At 46.7% G+C, this 10000-nt stretch overlaps 25 non-coding genes and 7 pseudogenes across 25 annotated transcripts; all 32 read right to left on the bottom strand.

Moving 5' to 3' along the window:
• Positions 1–64: 64 nt before the first annotated feature.
• Positions 65–183, bottom strand: LOC138544505 (5S ribosomal RNA). Its single transcript, XR_011290719.1, has one exon. It is a non-coding gene; the product is annotated as a 5S ribosomal RNA (ribosomal RNA).
• Positions 184–289: 106 nt separating this feature from the next.
• On the bottom strand, positions 290–408 carry LOC138547468 (5S ribosomal RNA). The gene has a single exon (XR_011291307.1). It is a non-coding gene; the product is annotated as a 5S ribosomal RNA (ribosomal RNA).
• A 106-nt stretch (positions 409–514) lies between these two features.
• Positions 515–633, bottom strand: LOC138542480 (5S ribosomal RNA). Its single transcript, XR_011290460.1, has one exon. It is a non-coding gene; the product is annotated as a 5S ribosomal RNA (ribosomal RNA).
• A 106-nt stretch (positions 634–739) lies between these two features.
• LOC138539431 (5S ribosomal RNA) lies at positions 740–858 on the bottom strand. The gene has a single exon (XR_011287498.1). It is a non-coding gene; the product is annotated as a 5S ribosomal RNA (ribosomal RNA).
• Positions 859–964: 106 nt separating this feature from the next.
• Positions 965–1083, bottom strand: LOC138538193 (5S ribosomal RNA). The gene has a single exon (XR_011286302.1). It is a non-coding gene; the product is annotated as a 5S ribosomal RNA (ribosomal RNA).
• Positions 1084–1546: 463 nt separating this feature from the next.
• On the bottom strand, positions 1547–1655 carry LOC138546676 (5S ribosomal RNA; annotated as a pseudogene).
• Positions 1656–1761: 106 nt separating this feature from the next.
• LOC138541052 (5S ribosomal RNA) lies at positions 1762–1880 on the bottom strand. Its single transcript, XR_011289070.1, has one exon. It is a non-coding gene; the product is annotated as a 5S ribosomal RNA (ribosomal RNA).
• Positions 1881–1986: 106 nt separating this feature from the next.
• Positions 1987–2105, bottom strand: LOC138549730 (5S ribosomal RNA). The gene has a single exon (XR_011293504.1). It is a non-coding gene; the product is annotated as a 5S ribosomal RNA (ribosomal RNA).
• A 106-nt stretch (positions 2106–2211) lies between these two features.
• Positions 2212–2330, bottom strand: LOC138549654 (5S ribosomal RNA). Its single transcript, XR_011293430.1, has one exon. It is a non-coding gene; the product is annotated as a 5S ribosomal RNA (ribosomal RNA).
• A 464-nt stretch (positions 2331–2794) lies between these two features.
• LOC138537496 (5S ribosomal RNA) lies at positions 2795–2913 on the bottom strand. The gene has a single exon (XR_011285629.1). It is a non-coding gene; the product is annotated as a 5S ribosomal RNA (ribosomal RNA).
• A 464-nt stretch (positions 2914–3377) lies between these two features.
• LOC138543266 (5S ribosomal RNA) lies at positions 3378–3486 on the bottom strand (annotated as a pseudogene).
• A 105-nt stretch (positions 3487–3591) lies between these two features.
• On the bottom strand, positions 3592–3700 carry LOC138542635 (5S ribosomal RNA; annotated as a pseudogene).
• A 106-nt stretch (positions 3701–3806) lies between these two features.
• LOC138547467 (5S ribosomal RNA) lies at positions 3807–3925 on the bottom strand. The gene has a single exon (XR_011291306.1). It is a non-coding gene; the product is annotated as a 5S ribosomal RNA (ribosomal RNA).
• Positions 3926–4031: 106 nt separating this feature from the next.
• Positions 4032–4150, bottom strand: LOC138542479 (5S ribosomal RNA). Its single transcript, XR_011290459.1, has one exon. It is a non-coding gene; the product is annotated as a 5S ribosomal RNA (ribosomal RNA).
• A 106-nt stretch (positions 4151–4256) lies between these two features.
• Positions 4257–4375, bottom strand: LOC138542367 (5S ribosomal RNA). Its single transcript, XR_011290350.1, has one exon. It is a non-coding gene; the product is annotated as a 5S ribosomal RNA (ribosomal RNA).
• A 106-nt stretch (positions 4376–4481) lies between these two features.
• On the bottom strand, positions 4482–4600 carry LOC138538192 (5S ribosomal RNA). The gene has a single exon (XR_011286301.1). It is a non-coding gene; the product is annotated as a 5S ribosomal RNA (ribosomal RNA).
• Positions 4601–5064: 464 nt separating this feature from the next.
• LOC138537495 (5S ribosomal RNA) lies at positions 5065–5183 on the bottom strand. Its single transcript, XR_011285628.1, has one exon. It is a non-coding gene; the product is annotated as a 5S ribosomal RNA (ribosomal RNA).
• Positions 5184–5647: 464 nt separating this feature from the next.
• On the bottom strand, positions 5648–5756 carry LOC138543265 (5S ribosomal RNA; annotated as a pseudogene).
• A 105-nt stretch (positions 5757–5861) lies between these two features.
• Positions 5862–5980, bottom strand: LOC138544390 (5S ribosomal RNA). Its single transcript, XR_011290707.1, has one exon. It is a non-coding gene; the product is annotated as a 5S ribosomal RNA (ribosomal RNA).
• A 106-nt stretch (positions 5981–6086) lies between these two features.
• On the bottom strand, positions 6087–6205 carry LOC138538793 (5S ribosomal RNA). Its single transcript, XR_011286880.1, has one exon. It is a non-coding gene; the product is annotated as a 5S ribosomal RNA (ribosomal RNA).
• Positions 6206–6311: 106 nt separating this feature from the next.
• Positions 6312–6430, bottom strand: LOC138548678 (5S ribosomal RNA). Its single transcript, XR_011292470.1, has one exon. It is a non-coding gene; the product is annotated as a 5S ribosomal RNA (ribosomal RNA).
• A 463-nt stretch (positions 6431–6893) lies between these two features.
• LOC138545931 (5S ribosomal RNA) lies at positions 6894–7002 on the bottom strand (annotated as a pseudogene).
• Positions 7003–7108: 106 nt separating this feature from the next.
• LOC138547466 (5S ribosomal RNA) lies at positions 7109–7227 on the bottom strand. Its single transcript, XR_011291305.1, has one exon. It is a non-coding gene; the product is annotated as a 5S ribosomal RNA (ribosomal RNA).
• Positions 7228–7333: 106 nt separating this feature from the next.
• Positions 7334–7452, bottom strand: LOC138549729 (5S ribosomal RNA). The gene has a single exon (XR_011293503.1). It is a non-coding gene; the product is annotated as a 5S ribosomal RNA (ribosomal RNA).
• A 106-nt stretch (positions 7453–7558) lies between these two features.
• LOC138542316 (5S ribosomal RNA) lies at positions 7559–7677 on the bottom strand. Its single transcript, XR_011290302.1, has one exon. It is a non-coding gene; the product is annotated as a 5S ribosomal RNA (ribosomal RNA).
• Positions 7678–7783: 106 nt separating this feature from the next.
• Positions 7784–7902, bottom strand: LOC138548677 (5S ribosomal RNA). The gene has a single exon (XR_011292469.1). It is a non-coding gene; the product is annotated as a 5S ribosomal RNA (ribosomal RNA).
• Positions 7903–8365: 463 nt separating this feature from the next.
• LOC138545930 (5S ribosomal RNA) lies at positions 8366–8474 on the bottom strand (annotated as a pseudogene).
• Positions 8475–8580: 106 nt separating this feature from the next.
• Positions 8581–8699, bottom strand: LOC138541423 (5S ribosomal RNA). The gene has a single exon (XR_011289430.1). It is a non-coding gene; the product is annotated as a 5S ribosomal RNA (ribosomal RNA).
• Positions 8700–8805: 106 nt separating this feature from the next.
• LOC138539430 (5S ribosomal RNA) lies at positions 8806–8924 on the bottom strand. Its single transcript, XR_011287497.1, has one exon. It is a non-coding gene; the product is annotated as a 5S ribosomal RNA (ribosomal RNA).
• A 106-nt stretch (positions 8925–9030) lies between these two features.
• Positions 9031–9149, bottom strand: LOC138538191 (5S ribosomal RNA). Its single transcript, XR_011286300.1, has one exon. It is a non-coding gene; the product is annotated as a 5S ribosomal RNA (ribosomal RNA).
• Positions 9150–9613: 464 nt separating this feature from the next.
• On the bottom strand, positions 9614–9722 carry LOC138543264 (5S ribosomal RNA; annotated as a pseudogene).
• A 105-nt stretch (positions 9723–9827) lies between these two features.
• Positions 9828–9946, bottom strand: LOC138547465 (5S ribosomal RNA). The gene has a single exon (XR_011291304.1). It is a non-coding gene; the product is annotated as a 5S ribosomal RNA (ribosomal RNA).
• Positions 9947–10000: the final 54 nt, after the last annotated feature.

Genomic DNA, 10000 nt, shown 5'->3' with positions numbered 1-10000 from the left:
TAGACCTTGCAGTTTTGAAAGGCAATTGTGAAATGGCTCACTTCCTGAACTTGGAGCACAAAAAAGCCTACAGCACCTGGTATTCCCAGGTGGTCTCCCATCCAGGTACTAACTAGGCCCGACACTGCTTAGCTTCCGAGATCAGACGAGATCGGGCGCATTCAGTGTGGTGTGGCCGTAGGCTCTGGGCCTAGTGAGTTTTGTACTTTTAAGCATCTAGTCGGCTAGACCTTGCAGTTTTGAAAGGCAATTGAGAAATGGCTCACTTCCTGAACTTGGAGCACAAAAAAGCCTACAGCACCTGGTATTCCCAGGTGGTCTCCCATCCAGGTACTAACTAGGCCCGACACTGCTTAGCTTCCGAGATCAGACGAGATCGGGCGCAATCAGTGTGGTGTGGCCGTAGGCTCTGGGCCTAGTGAGTTTTGTACTTTTAAGCATCTAGTCAGCTAGACCTTGCAGTTTTGAAAGGCAATTGAGAAATGGCTCACTTCCTGAACTTGGAGCACAAAAAAGCCTACAGCACCTGGTATTCCCAGGCGGTCTCCCATCCAGGTACTAACGAGGCCCGACACTGCTTAGCTTCCGAGATCAGACAAGATCGGGCGCATTCAGTGTGCTGTGGCCGTAGGCTCTGGTTCTTGTGAGTTTTGTACTTTTAAGCATCTAGTCGGCTAGACCTTGCAGTTTTGAAAGGCAATTGAGAAATGGCTCACTTCCTGAACTTGGAGTACAAAAAAGCCTACAGCACCTGGTATTCCCAGGCGGTCTTCCATCCAGGTACTAACTAGGCCCGACACTGCTTAGCTTCTGAGATCAGACGAGATCAGGCACATTCAGTGTGGTGTGGCCGTAGGCTCTGGGCCTAGTGAGTTTTGTACTTTTAAGCATCTAGTCGGCTAGACCTTGCAGTTTTAAAAGGCAATTGAGAAAGGGCTCACTTCCTGAACTTGGAGCACAAAAAAGCCTACAGCACCTGGTATTCCCAGGCGGTCTCCCATCCAGGTACTAACTAGGCCTGACACTGCTTAACTTCCGAGATCAGTCGAGATCGGGTGCATTCAGTGTGGTGTGGCCGTAGGCTCTAGGAATGCTAAGAATATTACTCTTATGCATTTGCATTTAGTAAGCTAAGCCATGCAGCCACTTGCAACATGATACCACGCTCATCGCTCGATCAGGCTCGATCAGGCGAGATATATAAGACTGGTGGGCCCATTCAGGACTCCTATGTCTGGTAGGATAACTTTAATTCATCCATCCTGTGTCTGTTGCAGGGAGGTGGAGAGAACAATCAACACAATAATGGTTTTCTTTCATGCCTCTTGAAGGACTCAATATTCTCTGTACTGCATTACATGTGAAAGTCGATTTATTACCCATGAACACACTACCTGTATGCTAATTCTATGTAAAAAGGTAGCTCCAGCCCTCATGATGTTGTCCAACATTTCCGCTATAAAACGGGATACAATTATTTTGGAAACATACCAAATTTGAAAAATAATTGAGAAGTTGCGCAATTACTAATCATGGAGCACAAAAAAGCCTACAGCACCTGGTATTCCCAGGCAGTCTCCCATCCAGGTACTAACGAGGCCTGACCCTGCTTAGCTTCCGAGATCGGGCGCATTCAGTGTGGTGTGGCCGTAGGCTCTGGGCCTAGTGAGTTTTGTACTTTTAAGCATCTAGTCGGCTAGACCTTGCAGTTTTGAAAGGCAATTGTGAAATGGCTCACTTCCTGAACTTGGAGCACAAAAAAGCCTACAGCACCTGGTATTCCCAGGTGGTCTCCCATCCAGGTACTAACTAGGCCCGACACTGCTTAGCTTCCGAGATCAGACGAGATCGGGCGCAATCAGTGTGTTGTGGCCGTAGGCTCTGGGCCTAGTGAGTTTTGTACTTTTAAGCATCTAGTCAGCTAGACCTTGCAGTTTTGAAAGGCAATTGAGAAATGGCTCACTTCCTGAACTTGGAGCACAAAAAAGCCTACAGCACCTGGTATTCCCAGGCGGTCTCCCATCCAGGTACTAACGAGGCCCGACACTGCTTAGCTTCCGAGATCAGACGAGATCGGGCGCATTCAGTGTGGTGTGGCCGTAGGCTCTGGTTCTTGTGAGTTTTGTACTTTTAAGCATCTAGTCGGCTAGACCTTGCAGTTTTAAAAGGCAATTGAGAAAGGGCTCACTTCCTGAACTTGGAGCACAAAAAAGCCTACAGCACCTGGTATTCCCAGGCGGTCTCCCATCCAGGTACTAATTAGGCCTGACACTGCTTAACTTCCGAGATCAGACGAGATCGGGTGCATTCAGTGTGGTGTGGCCGTAGGCTCTAGGTATGCTAAGAATATTACTCTTATGCATTTGCATTTAGTAAGCTAAGCCATGCAGCCACTTGCAACATGATACCACGCTCATCGCTCGATCAGGCTCGATCAGGCGAGATATATAAGACTGGTGGGCCCATTCAGGACTCCTATGTCTGGTAGGATAACTTTAATTCATCCATCCTGTGTCTGTTGCAGGGAGGTGGAGAGAACAATCAACACAATAATGGTTTTCTTTCATGCCTCTTGAAGGACTCAATATTCTCTGTACTGCATTACATGTGAAAGTCGATTTATTACCCATGAACACACTACCTGTATGCTAATTCTATGTAAAAAGGTAGCTCCAGCCCTCATGATGTTGTCCAACATTTCCGCTATAAAACGGGATACAATTATTTTGGAAACATACCAAATTTGAAAAATAATTGAGAAGTTGCGCAATTACTAATCATGGAGCACAAAAAAAGCCTACAGCACCTGGTATTCCCAGGCAGTCTCCCATCCAGGTACTAACTAGGCCTGACACTGCTTAACTTCCGAGATCAGACGAGATCGGGTGCATTCAGTGTGGTGTGGCCGTAGGCTCTAGGAATGCTAAGAATATTACTCTTATGCATTTGCATTTAGTAAGCTAAGCCATGCAGCCACTTGCAACATGATACCACGCTCATCGCTCGATCAGGCTCGATCAGGCGAGATATATAAGACTGGTGGGCCCATTCAGGACTCCTGTGTCTGGTAGGATAACTTTAATTCATCCATCCTGTGTCTGTTGCAGGGAGGTGGAGAGAACAATCAACACAATAATGGTTTTCTTTCATGCCTCTTGAAGGACTCAATATTCTCTGTACTGCATTACATGTGAAAGTCGATTTATTACCCATGAACACACTACCTGTATGCTAATTCTATGTAAAAAGGTAGCTCCAGCCCTCATGATGTTGTCCAACATTTCCGCTATAAAACGGGATACAATTATTTTGGAAACATACCAAATTTGAAAAATAATTGAGAAGTTGCGCAATTACTAATCATGGAACACAAAAAAAGCCTACAGCACCTGGTATTCCCAGGCAGTCTCCCATCCAGGTACTAACTAGGCCCGACCCTGCTTAGCTTCCGAGATCGGGCGCATTCAGTGTGGTGTGGCCGTAGGCTCTGGGCCTAGTGAGTTTGTACTTTTAAGCATCTAGTCAGCTAGACCTTGCAGTTTTGAAAGGCAATTGTGAAATGGCTCACTTCCTGAACTTGGAGCACAAAAAAGCCTACAGCACCTGGTATTCCCAGGTGGTCTCCCATCCAGGTACTAACTAGGCCCGACACTGCTTAGCTTCCGAGATCGGGCGCATTCAGTGTGGTGTGGCCGTAGGCTCTGGGCCTAGTGAGTTTTGTACTTTTAAGCATCTAGTCGGCTAGACCTTGCAGTTTTGAAAGGCAATTGAGAAATGGCTCACTTCCTGAACTTGGAGCACAAAAAAGCCTACAGCACCTGGTATTCCCAGGTGGTCTCCCATCCAGGTACTAACTAGGCCCGACACTGCTTAGCTTCCGAGATCAGACGAGATCGGGCGCAATCAGTGTGGTGTGGCCGTAGGCTCTGGGCCTAGTGAGTTTTGTACTTTTAAGCATCTAGTCAGCTAGACCTTGCAGTTTTGAAAGGCAATTGAGAAATGGCTCACTTCCTGAACTTGGAGCACAAAAAAGCCTACAGCACCTGGTATTCCCAGGCGGTCTCCCATCCAGGTACTAACGAGGCCCGACACTGCTTAGCTTCCGAGATCAGACAAGATCGGGCGCATTCAGTGTGCTGTGGCCGTAGGCTCTGGTTCTTGTGAGTTTTGTACTTTTAAGCATCTAGTCGGCTAGACCTTGCAGTTTTGAAAGGCAATTGAGAAATGGCTCACTTCCTGAACTTGGAGTACAAAAAAGCCTACAGCACCTGGTATTCCCAGGCGGTCTTCCATCCAGGTACTAACTAGGCCCGACACTGCTTAGCTTCTGAGATTAGACGAGATCAGGCACATTCAGTGTGGTGTGGCCGTAGGCTCTGGGCCTAGTGAGTTTTGTACTTTTAAGCATCTAGTCGGCTAGACCTTGCAGTTTTAAAAGGCAATTGAGAAAGGGCTCACTTCCTGAACTTGGAGCACAATAAAGCCTACAGCACCTGGTATTCCCAGGCGGTCTCCCATCCAGGTACTAACTAGGCCTGACACTGCTTAACTTCCGAGATCAGTCGAGATCGGGTGCATTCAGTGTGGTGTGGCCGTAGGCTCTAGGAATGCTAAGAATATTACTCTTATGCATTTGCATTTAGTAAGCTAAGCCATGCAGCCACTTGCAACATGATACCACGCTCATCGCTCGATCAGGCTCGATCAGGCGAGATATATAAGACTGGTGGGCCCATTCAGGACTCCTATGTCTGGTAGGATAACTTTAATTCATCCATCCTGTGTCTGTTGCAGGGAGGTGGAGAGAACAATCAACACAATAATGGTTTTCTTTCATGCCTCTTGAAGGACTCAATATTCTCTGTACTGCATTACATGTGAAAGTCGATTTATTACCCATGAACATACTACCTGTATGCTAATTCTATGTAAAAAGGTAGCTCCAGCCCTCATGATGTTGTCCAACATTTCCGCTATAAAACGGGATACAATTATTTTGGAAACATACCAAATTTGAAAAATAATTGAGAAGTTGCGCAATTACTAATCATGGAGCACAAAAAAAGCCTACAGCACCTGGTATTCCCAGGCAGTCTCCCATCCAGGTACTAACTAGGCCTGACACTGCTTAACTTCCGAGATCAGACGAGATCGGGTGCATTCAGTGTGGTGTGGCCGTAGGCTCTAGGAATGCTAAGAATATTACTCTTATGCATTTGCATTTAGTAAGCTAAGCCATGCAGCCACTTGCAACATGATACCACGCTCATCGCTCGATCAGGCTCGATCAGGCGAGATATATAAGACTGGTGGGCCCATTCAGGACTCCTGTGTCTGGTAGGATAACTTTAATTCATCCATCCTGTGTCTGTTGCAGGGAGGTGGAGAGAACAATCAACACAATAATGGTTTTCTTTCATGCCTCTTGAAGGACTCAATATTCTCTGTACTGCATTACATGTGAAAGTCGATTTATTACCCATGAACACACTACCTGTATGCTAATTCTATGTAAAAAGGTAGCTCCAGCCCTCATGATGTTGTCCAACATTTCCGCTATAAAACGGGATACAATTATTTTGGAAACATACCAAATTTGAAAAATAATTGAGAAGTTGCGCAATTACTAATCATGGAACACAAAAAAAGCCTACAGCACCTGGTATTCCCAGGCAGTCTCCCATCCAGGTACTAACTAGGCCCGACCCTGCTTAGCTTCCGAGATCGGGCGCATTCAGTGTGGTGTGGCCGTAGGCTCTGGGCCTAGTGAGTTTGTACTTTTAAGCATCTAGTCAGCTAGACCTTGCAGTTTTGAAAGGCAATTGTGAAATGGCTCACTTCCTGAACTTGGAGCACAAAAAAGCCTACAGCACCTGGTATTCCCAGGTGGTCTCCCATCCAGGTACTAACTAGGCCCGACACTGCTTAGCTTCCGAGATCAGACGAGATCGGGCGCATTCAGTGTGGTGTGGCCGTAGGCTCTGGGCCTAGTGAGTTTTGTACTTTTAAGCATCTAGTCGGCTAGACCTTGCAGTTTTGAAAGGCAATTGAGAAATGGCTCACTTCCTGAACTTGGAGTACAAAAAAGCCTACAGCACCTGGTATTCCCAGGCGGTCTCCCATCCAGGTACTAACTAGGCCCGACACTGCTTAGCTTCTGAGATCAGACGAGATCAGGCGCATTCAGTGTGGTGTGGCCGTAGGCTCTGGGCCTAGTGAGTGTTGTACTTTTAAGCATCTAGTCGGCTAGACCTTGCAGTTTTAAAAGGCAATTGTGAAAGGGCTCACTTCCTGAACTTGGAGCACAAAAAAGCCTACAGCACCTGGTATTCCCAGGCGGTCTCCCATCCAGGTACTAACTAGGCCTGACACTGCTTAACTTCCGAGATCAGACGAGATCGGGTGCATTCAGTGTGGTGTGGCCGTAGGCTCTAGGAATGCTAAGAATATTACTCTTATGCATTTGCATTTAGTAAGCTAAGCCATGCAGCCACTTGCAACATGATACCACGCTCATCGCTCGATCAGGCTCGATCAGGCGAGATATATAAGACTGGTGGGCCCATTCAGGACTCTTATGTCTGGTAGGATAACTTTAATTCATCCATCCTGTGTCTGTTGCAGGGAGGTGGAGAGAACAATCAACACAATAATGGTTTTCTTTCATGCCTCTTGAAGGACTCAATATTCTCTGTACTGCATTACATGTGAAAGTCGATTTATTACCCATGAACACACTACCTGTATGCTAATTCTATGTAAAAAGGTAGCTCCAGCCCTCATGATGTTGTCCAACATTTCCGCTATAAAACGGGATACAATTATTTTGGAAACATACCAAATTTGAAAAATAATTGAGAAGTTGCGCAATTACTAATCATGGAGCACAAAAAAGCCTACAGCACCTGGTATTCCCAGGCAGTCTCCCATCCAGGTACTAACTAGGCCTGACCCTGCTTAGCTTCCGAGATCGGGCACATTCAGTGTGGTGTGGCCGTAGGCTCTGGGCCTAGTGAGTTTTGTACTTTTAAGCATCTAGTCGGCTAGACCTTGCAGTTTTGAAAGGCAATTGTGAAATGGCTCACTTCCTGAACTTGGAGCACAAAAAAGCCTACAGCACCTGGTATTCCCAGGTGGTCTCCCATCCAGGTACTAACTAGGCCCGACACTGCTTAGCTTCCGAGATCAGACGAGATCGGGCGCAATCAGTGTGGTGTGGCCGTAGGCTCTGGGCCTAGTGAGTTTTGTACTTTTAAGCATCTAGTCAGCTAGACCTTGCAGTTTTGAAAGGCAATTGAGAAATGGCTCACTTCCTGAACTTGGAGCACAAAAAAGCCTACAGCACCTGGTATTCCCAGGCGGTCTCCCATCCAGGTACTAACGAGGCCCGACACTGCTTAGCTTCCGAGATCAGACGAGATCGGGCGCATTCAGTGTGGTGTGGCCGTAGGCTCTGGTTCTTGTGAGTTTTGTACTTTTAAGCATCTAGTCGGCTAGACCTTGCAGTTTTGAAAGGCAATTGAGAAATGGCTCACTTCCTGAACTTGGAGTACAAAAAAGCCTACAGCACCTGGTATTCCCAGGCGGTCTTCCATCCAGGTACTAACTAGGCCCGACACTGCTTAGCTTCTGAGATCAGACGAGATCAGGCACATTCAGTGTGGTGTGGCGGTAGGCTCTGGGCCTAGTGAGTTTTGTACTTTTAAGCATCTAGTCGGCTAGACCTTGCAGTTTTAAAAGGCAATTGAGAAAGGGCTCACTTCCTGAACTTGGAGCACAAAAAAGCCTACAGCACCTGGTATTCCCAGGCGGTCTCCCATCCAGGTACTAACTAGGCCTGACACTGCTTAACTTCCGAGATCAGACGAGATCGGGTGCATTCAGTGTGGTGTGGCCGTAGGCTCTAGGAATGCTAAGAATATTACTCTTATGCATTTGCATTTAGTAAGCTAAGCCATGCAGCCACTTGCAACATGATACCACGCTCATCGCTCGATCAGGCTCGATCAGGCGAGATATATAAGACTGGTGGGCCCATTCAGGACTCCTATGTCTGGTAGGATAACTTTAATTCATCCATCCTGTGTCTGTTGCAGGGAGGTGGAGAGAACAATCAACACAATAATGGTTTTCTTTCATGCCTCTTGAAGGACTCAATATTCTCTGTACTGCATTACATGTGAAAGTCGATTTATTACCCATGAACACACTACCTGTATGCTAATTCTATGTAAAAAGGTAGCTCCAGCCCTCATGATGTTGTCCAACATTTCCGCTATAAAACGGGATACAATTATTTTGGAAACATACCAAATTTGAAAAATAATTGAGAAGTTGCGCAATTACTAATCATGGAGCACAAAAAAGCCTACAGCACCTGGTATTCCCAGGCAGTCTCCCATCCAGGTACTAACTAGGCCTGACCCTGCTTAGCTTCCGAGATCGGGCACATTCAGTGTGGTGTGGCCGTAGGCTCTGGGCCTAGTGAGTTTTGTACTTTTAAGCATCTAGTCGGCTAGACCTTGCAGTTTTGAAAGGCAATTGTGAAATGGCTCACTTCCTGAACTTGGAGCACAAAAAAGCCTACAGCACCTGGTATTCCCAGGTGGTCTCCCATCCAGGTACTATCTAGGCCGGACACTGCTTAGCTTCCGAGATCAGACGAGATCGGGCGCAATCAGTGTGGTGTGGCCGTAGGCTCTGGTTCTTGTGAGTTTTGTACTTTTAAGCATCTAGTCGGCTAGACCTTGCAGTTTTGAAAGGCAATTGAGAAATGGCTCACTTCCTGAACTTGGAGTACAAAAAAGCCTACAGCACCTGGTATTCCCAGGCGGTCTTCCATCCAGGTACTAACTAGGCCCGACACTGCTTAGCTTCTGAGATCAGACGAGATCAGGCACATTCAGTGTGGTGTGGCCGTAGGCTCTGGGCCTAGTGAGTTTTGTACTTTTAAGCATCTAGTCGGCTAGACCTTGCAGTTTTAAAAGGCAATTGAGAAAGGGCTCACTTCCTGAACTTGGAGCACAAAAAAGCCTACAGCACCTGGTATTCCCAGGCGGTCTCCCATCCAGGTACTAACTAGGCCTGACACTGCTTAACTTCCGAGATCAGTCGAGATCGGGTGCATTCAGTGTGGTGTGGCCGTAGGCTCTAGGAATGCTAAGAATATTACTCTTATGCATTTGCATTTAGTAAGCTAAGCCATGCAGCCACTTGCAACATGATACCACGCTCATCGCTCGATCAGGCTCGATCAGGCGAGATATATAAGACTGGTGGGCCCATTCAGGACTCCTATGTCTGGTAGGATAACTTTAATTCATCCATCCTGTGTCTGTTGCAGGGAGGTGGAGAGAACAATCAACACAATAATGGTTTTCTTTCATGCCTCTTGAAGGACTCAATATTCTCTGTACTGCATTACATGTGAAAGTTGATTTATTACCCATGAACACACTACCTGTATGCTAATTCTATGTAAAAAGGTAGCTCCAGCCCTCATGATGTTGTCCAACATTTCCGCTATAAAACGGGATACAATTATTTTGGAAACATACCAAATTTGAAAAATAATTGAGAAGTTGCGCAATTACTAATCATGGAGCACAAAAAAAGCCTACAGCACCTGGTATTCCCAGGCAGTCTCCCATCCAGGTACTAACTAGGCCCGACCCTGCTTAGCTTCCGAGATCGGGCGCATTCAGTGTGGTGTGGCCGTAGGCTCTGGGCCTAGTGAGTTTGTACTTTTAAGCATCTAGTCGGCTAGACCTTGCAGTTTTGAAAGGCAATTGTGAAATGGCTCACTTCCTGAACTTGGAGCACAAAAAAGCCTACAGCACCTGGTATTCCCAGGTGGTCTCCCATCCAGGTACTAACTAGGCCCGACACTGCTTAGCTTCCGAGATCAGACGAGATCGGGCGCAATCAGTGTGGTGTGGCCGTAGGCTCTGGGCCTAGTGAGTTTTGTACTTTTAAGCATCTAGTCAGCTAGACCTTGCAG

Source organism: Ambystoma mexicanum, unplaced genomic scaffold (assembly GCF_040938575.1).
Source record: "Ambystoma mexicanum isolate Mex_15411 unplaced genomic scaffold, UKY_AmexF1_1 Mex_scaf10, whole genome shotgun sequence".
In the NCBI taxonomy this organism is placed as follows: domain Eukaryota; kingdom Metazoa; phylum Chordata; class Amphibia; order Caudata; family Ambystomatidae; genus Ambystoma; species Ambystoma mexicanum.
This window is presented reverse-complemented; position numbering and strand designations above follow the sequence as displayed.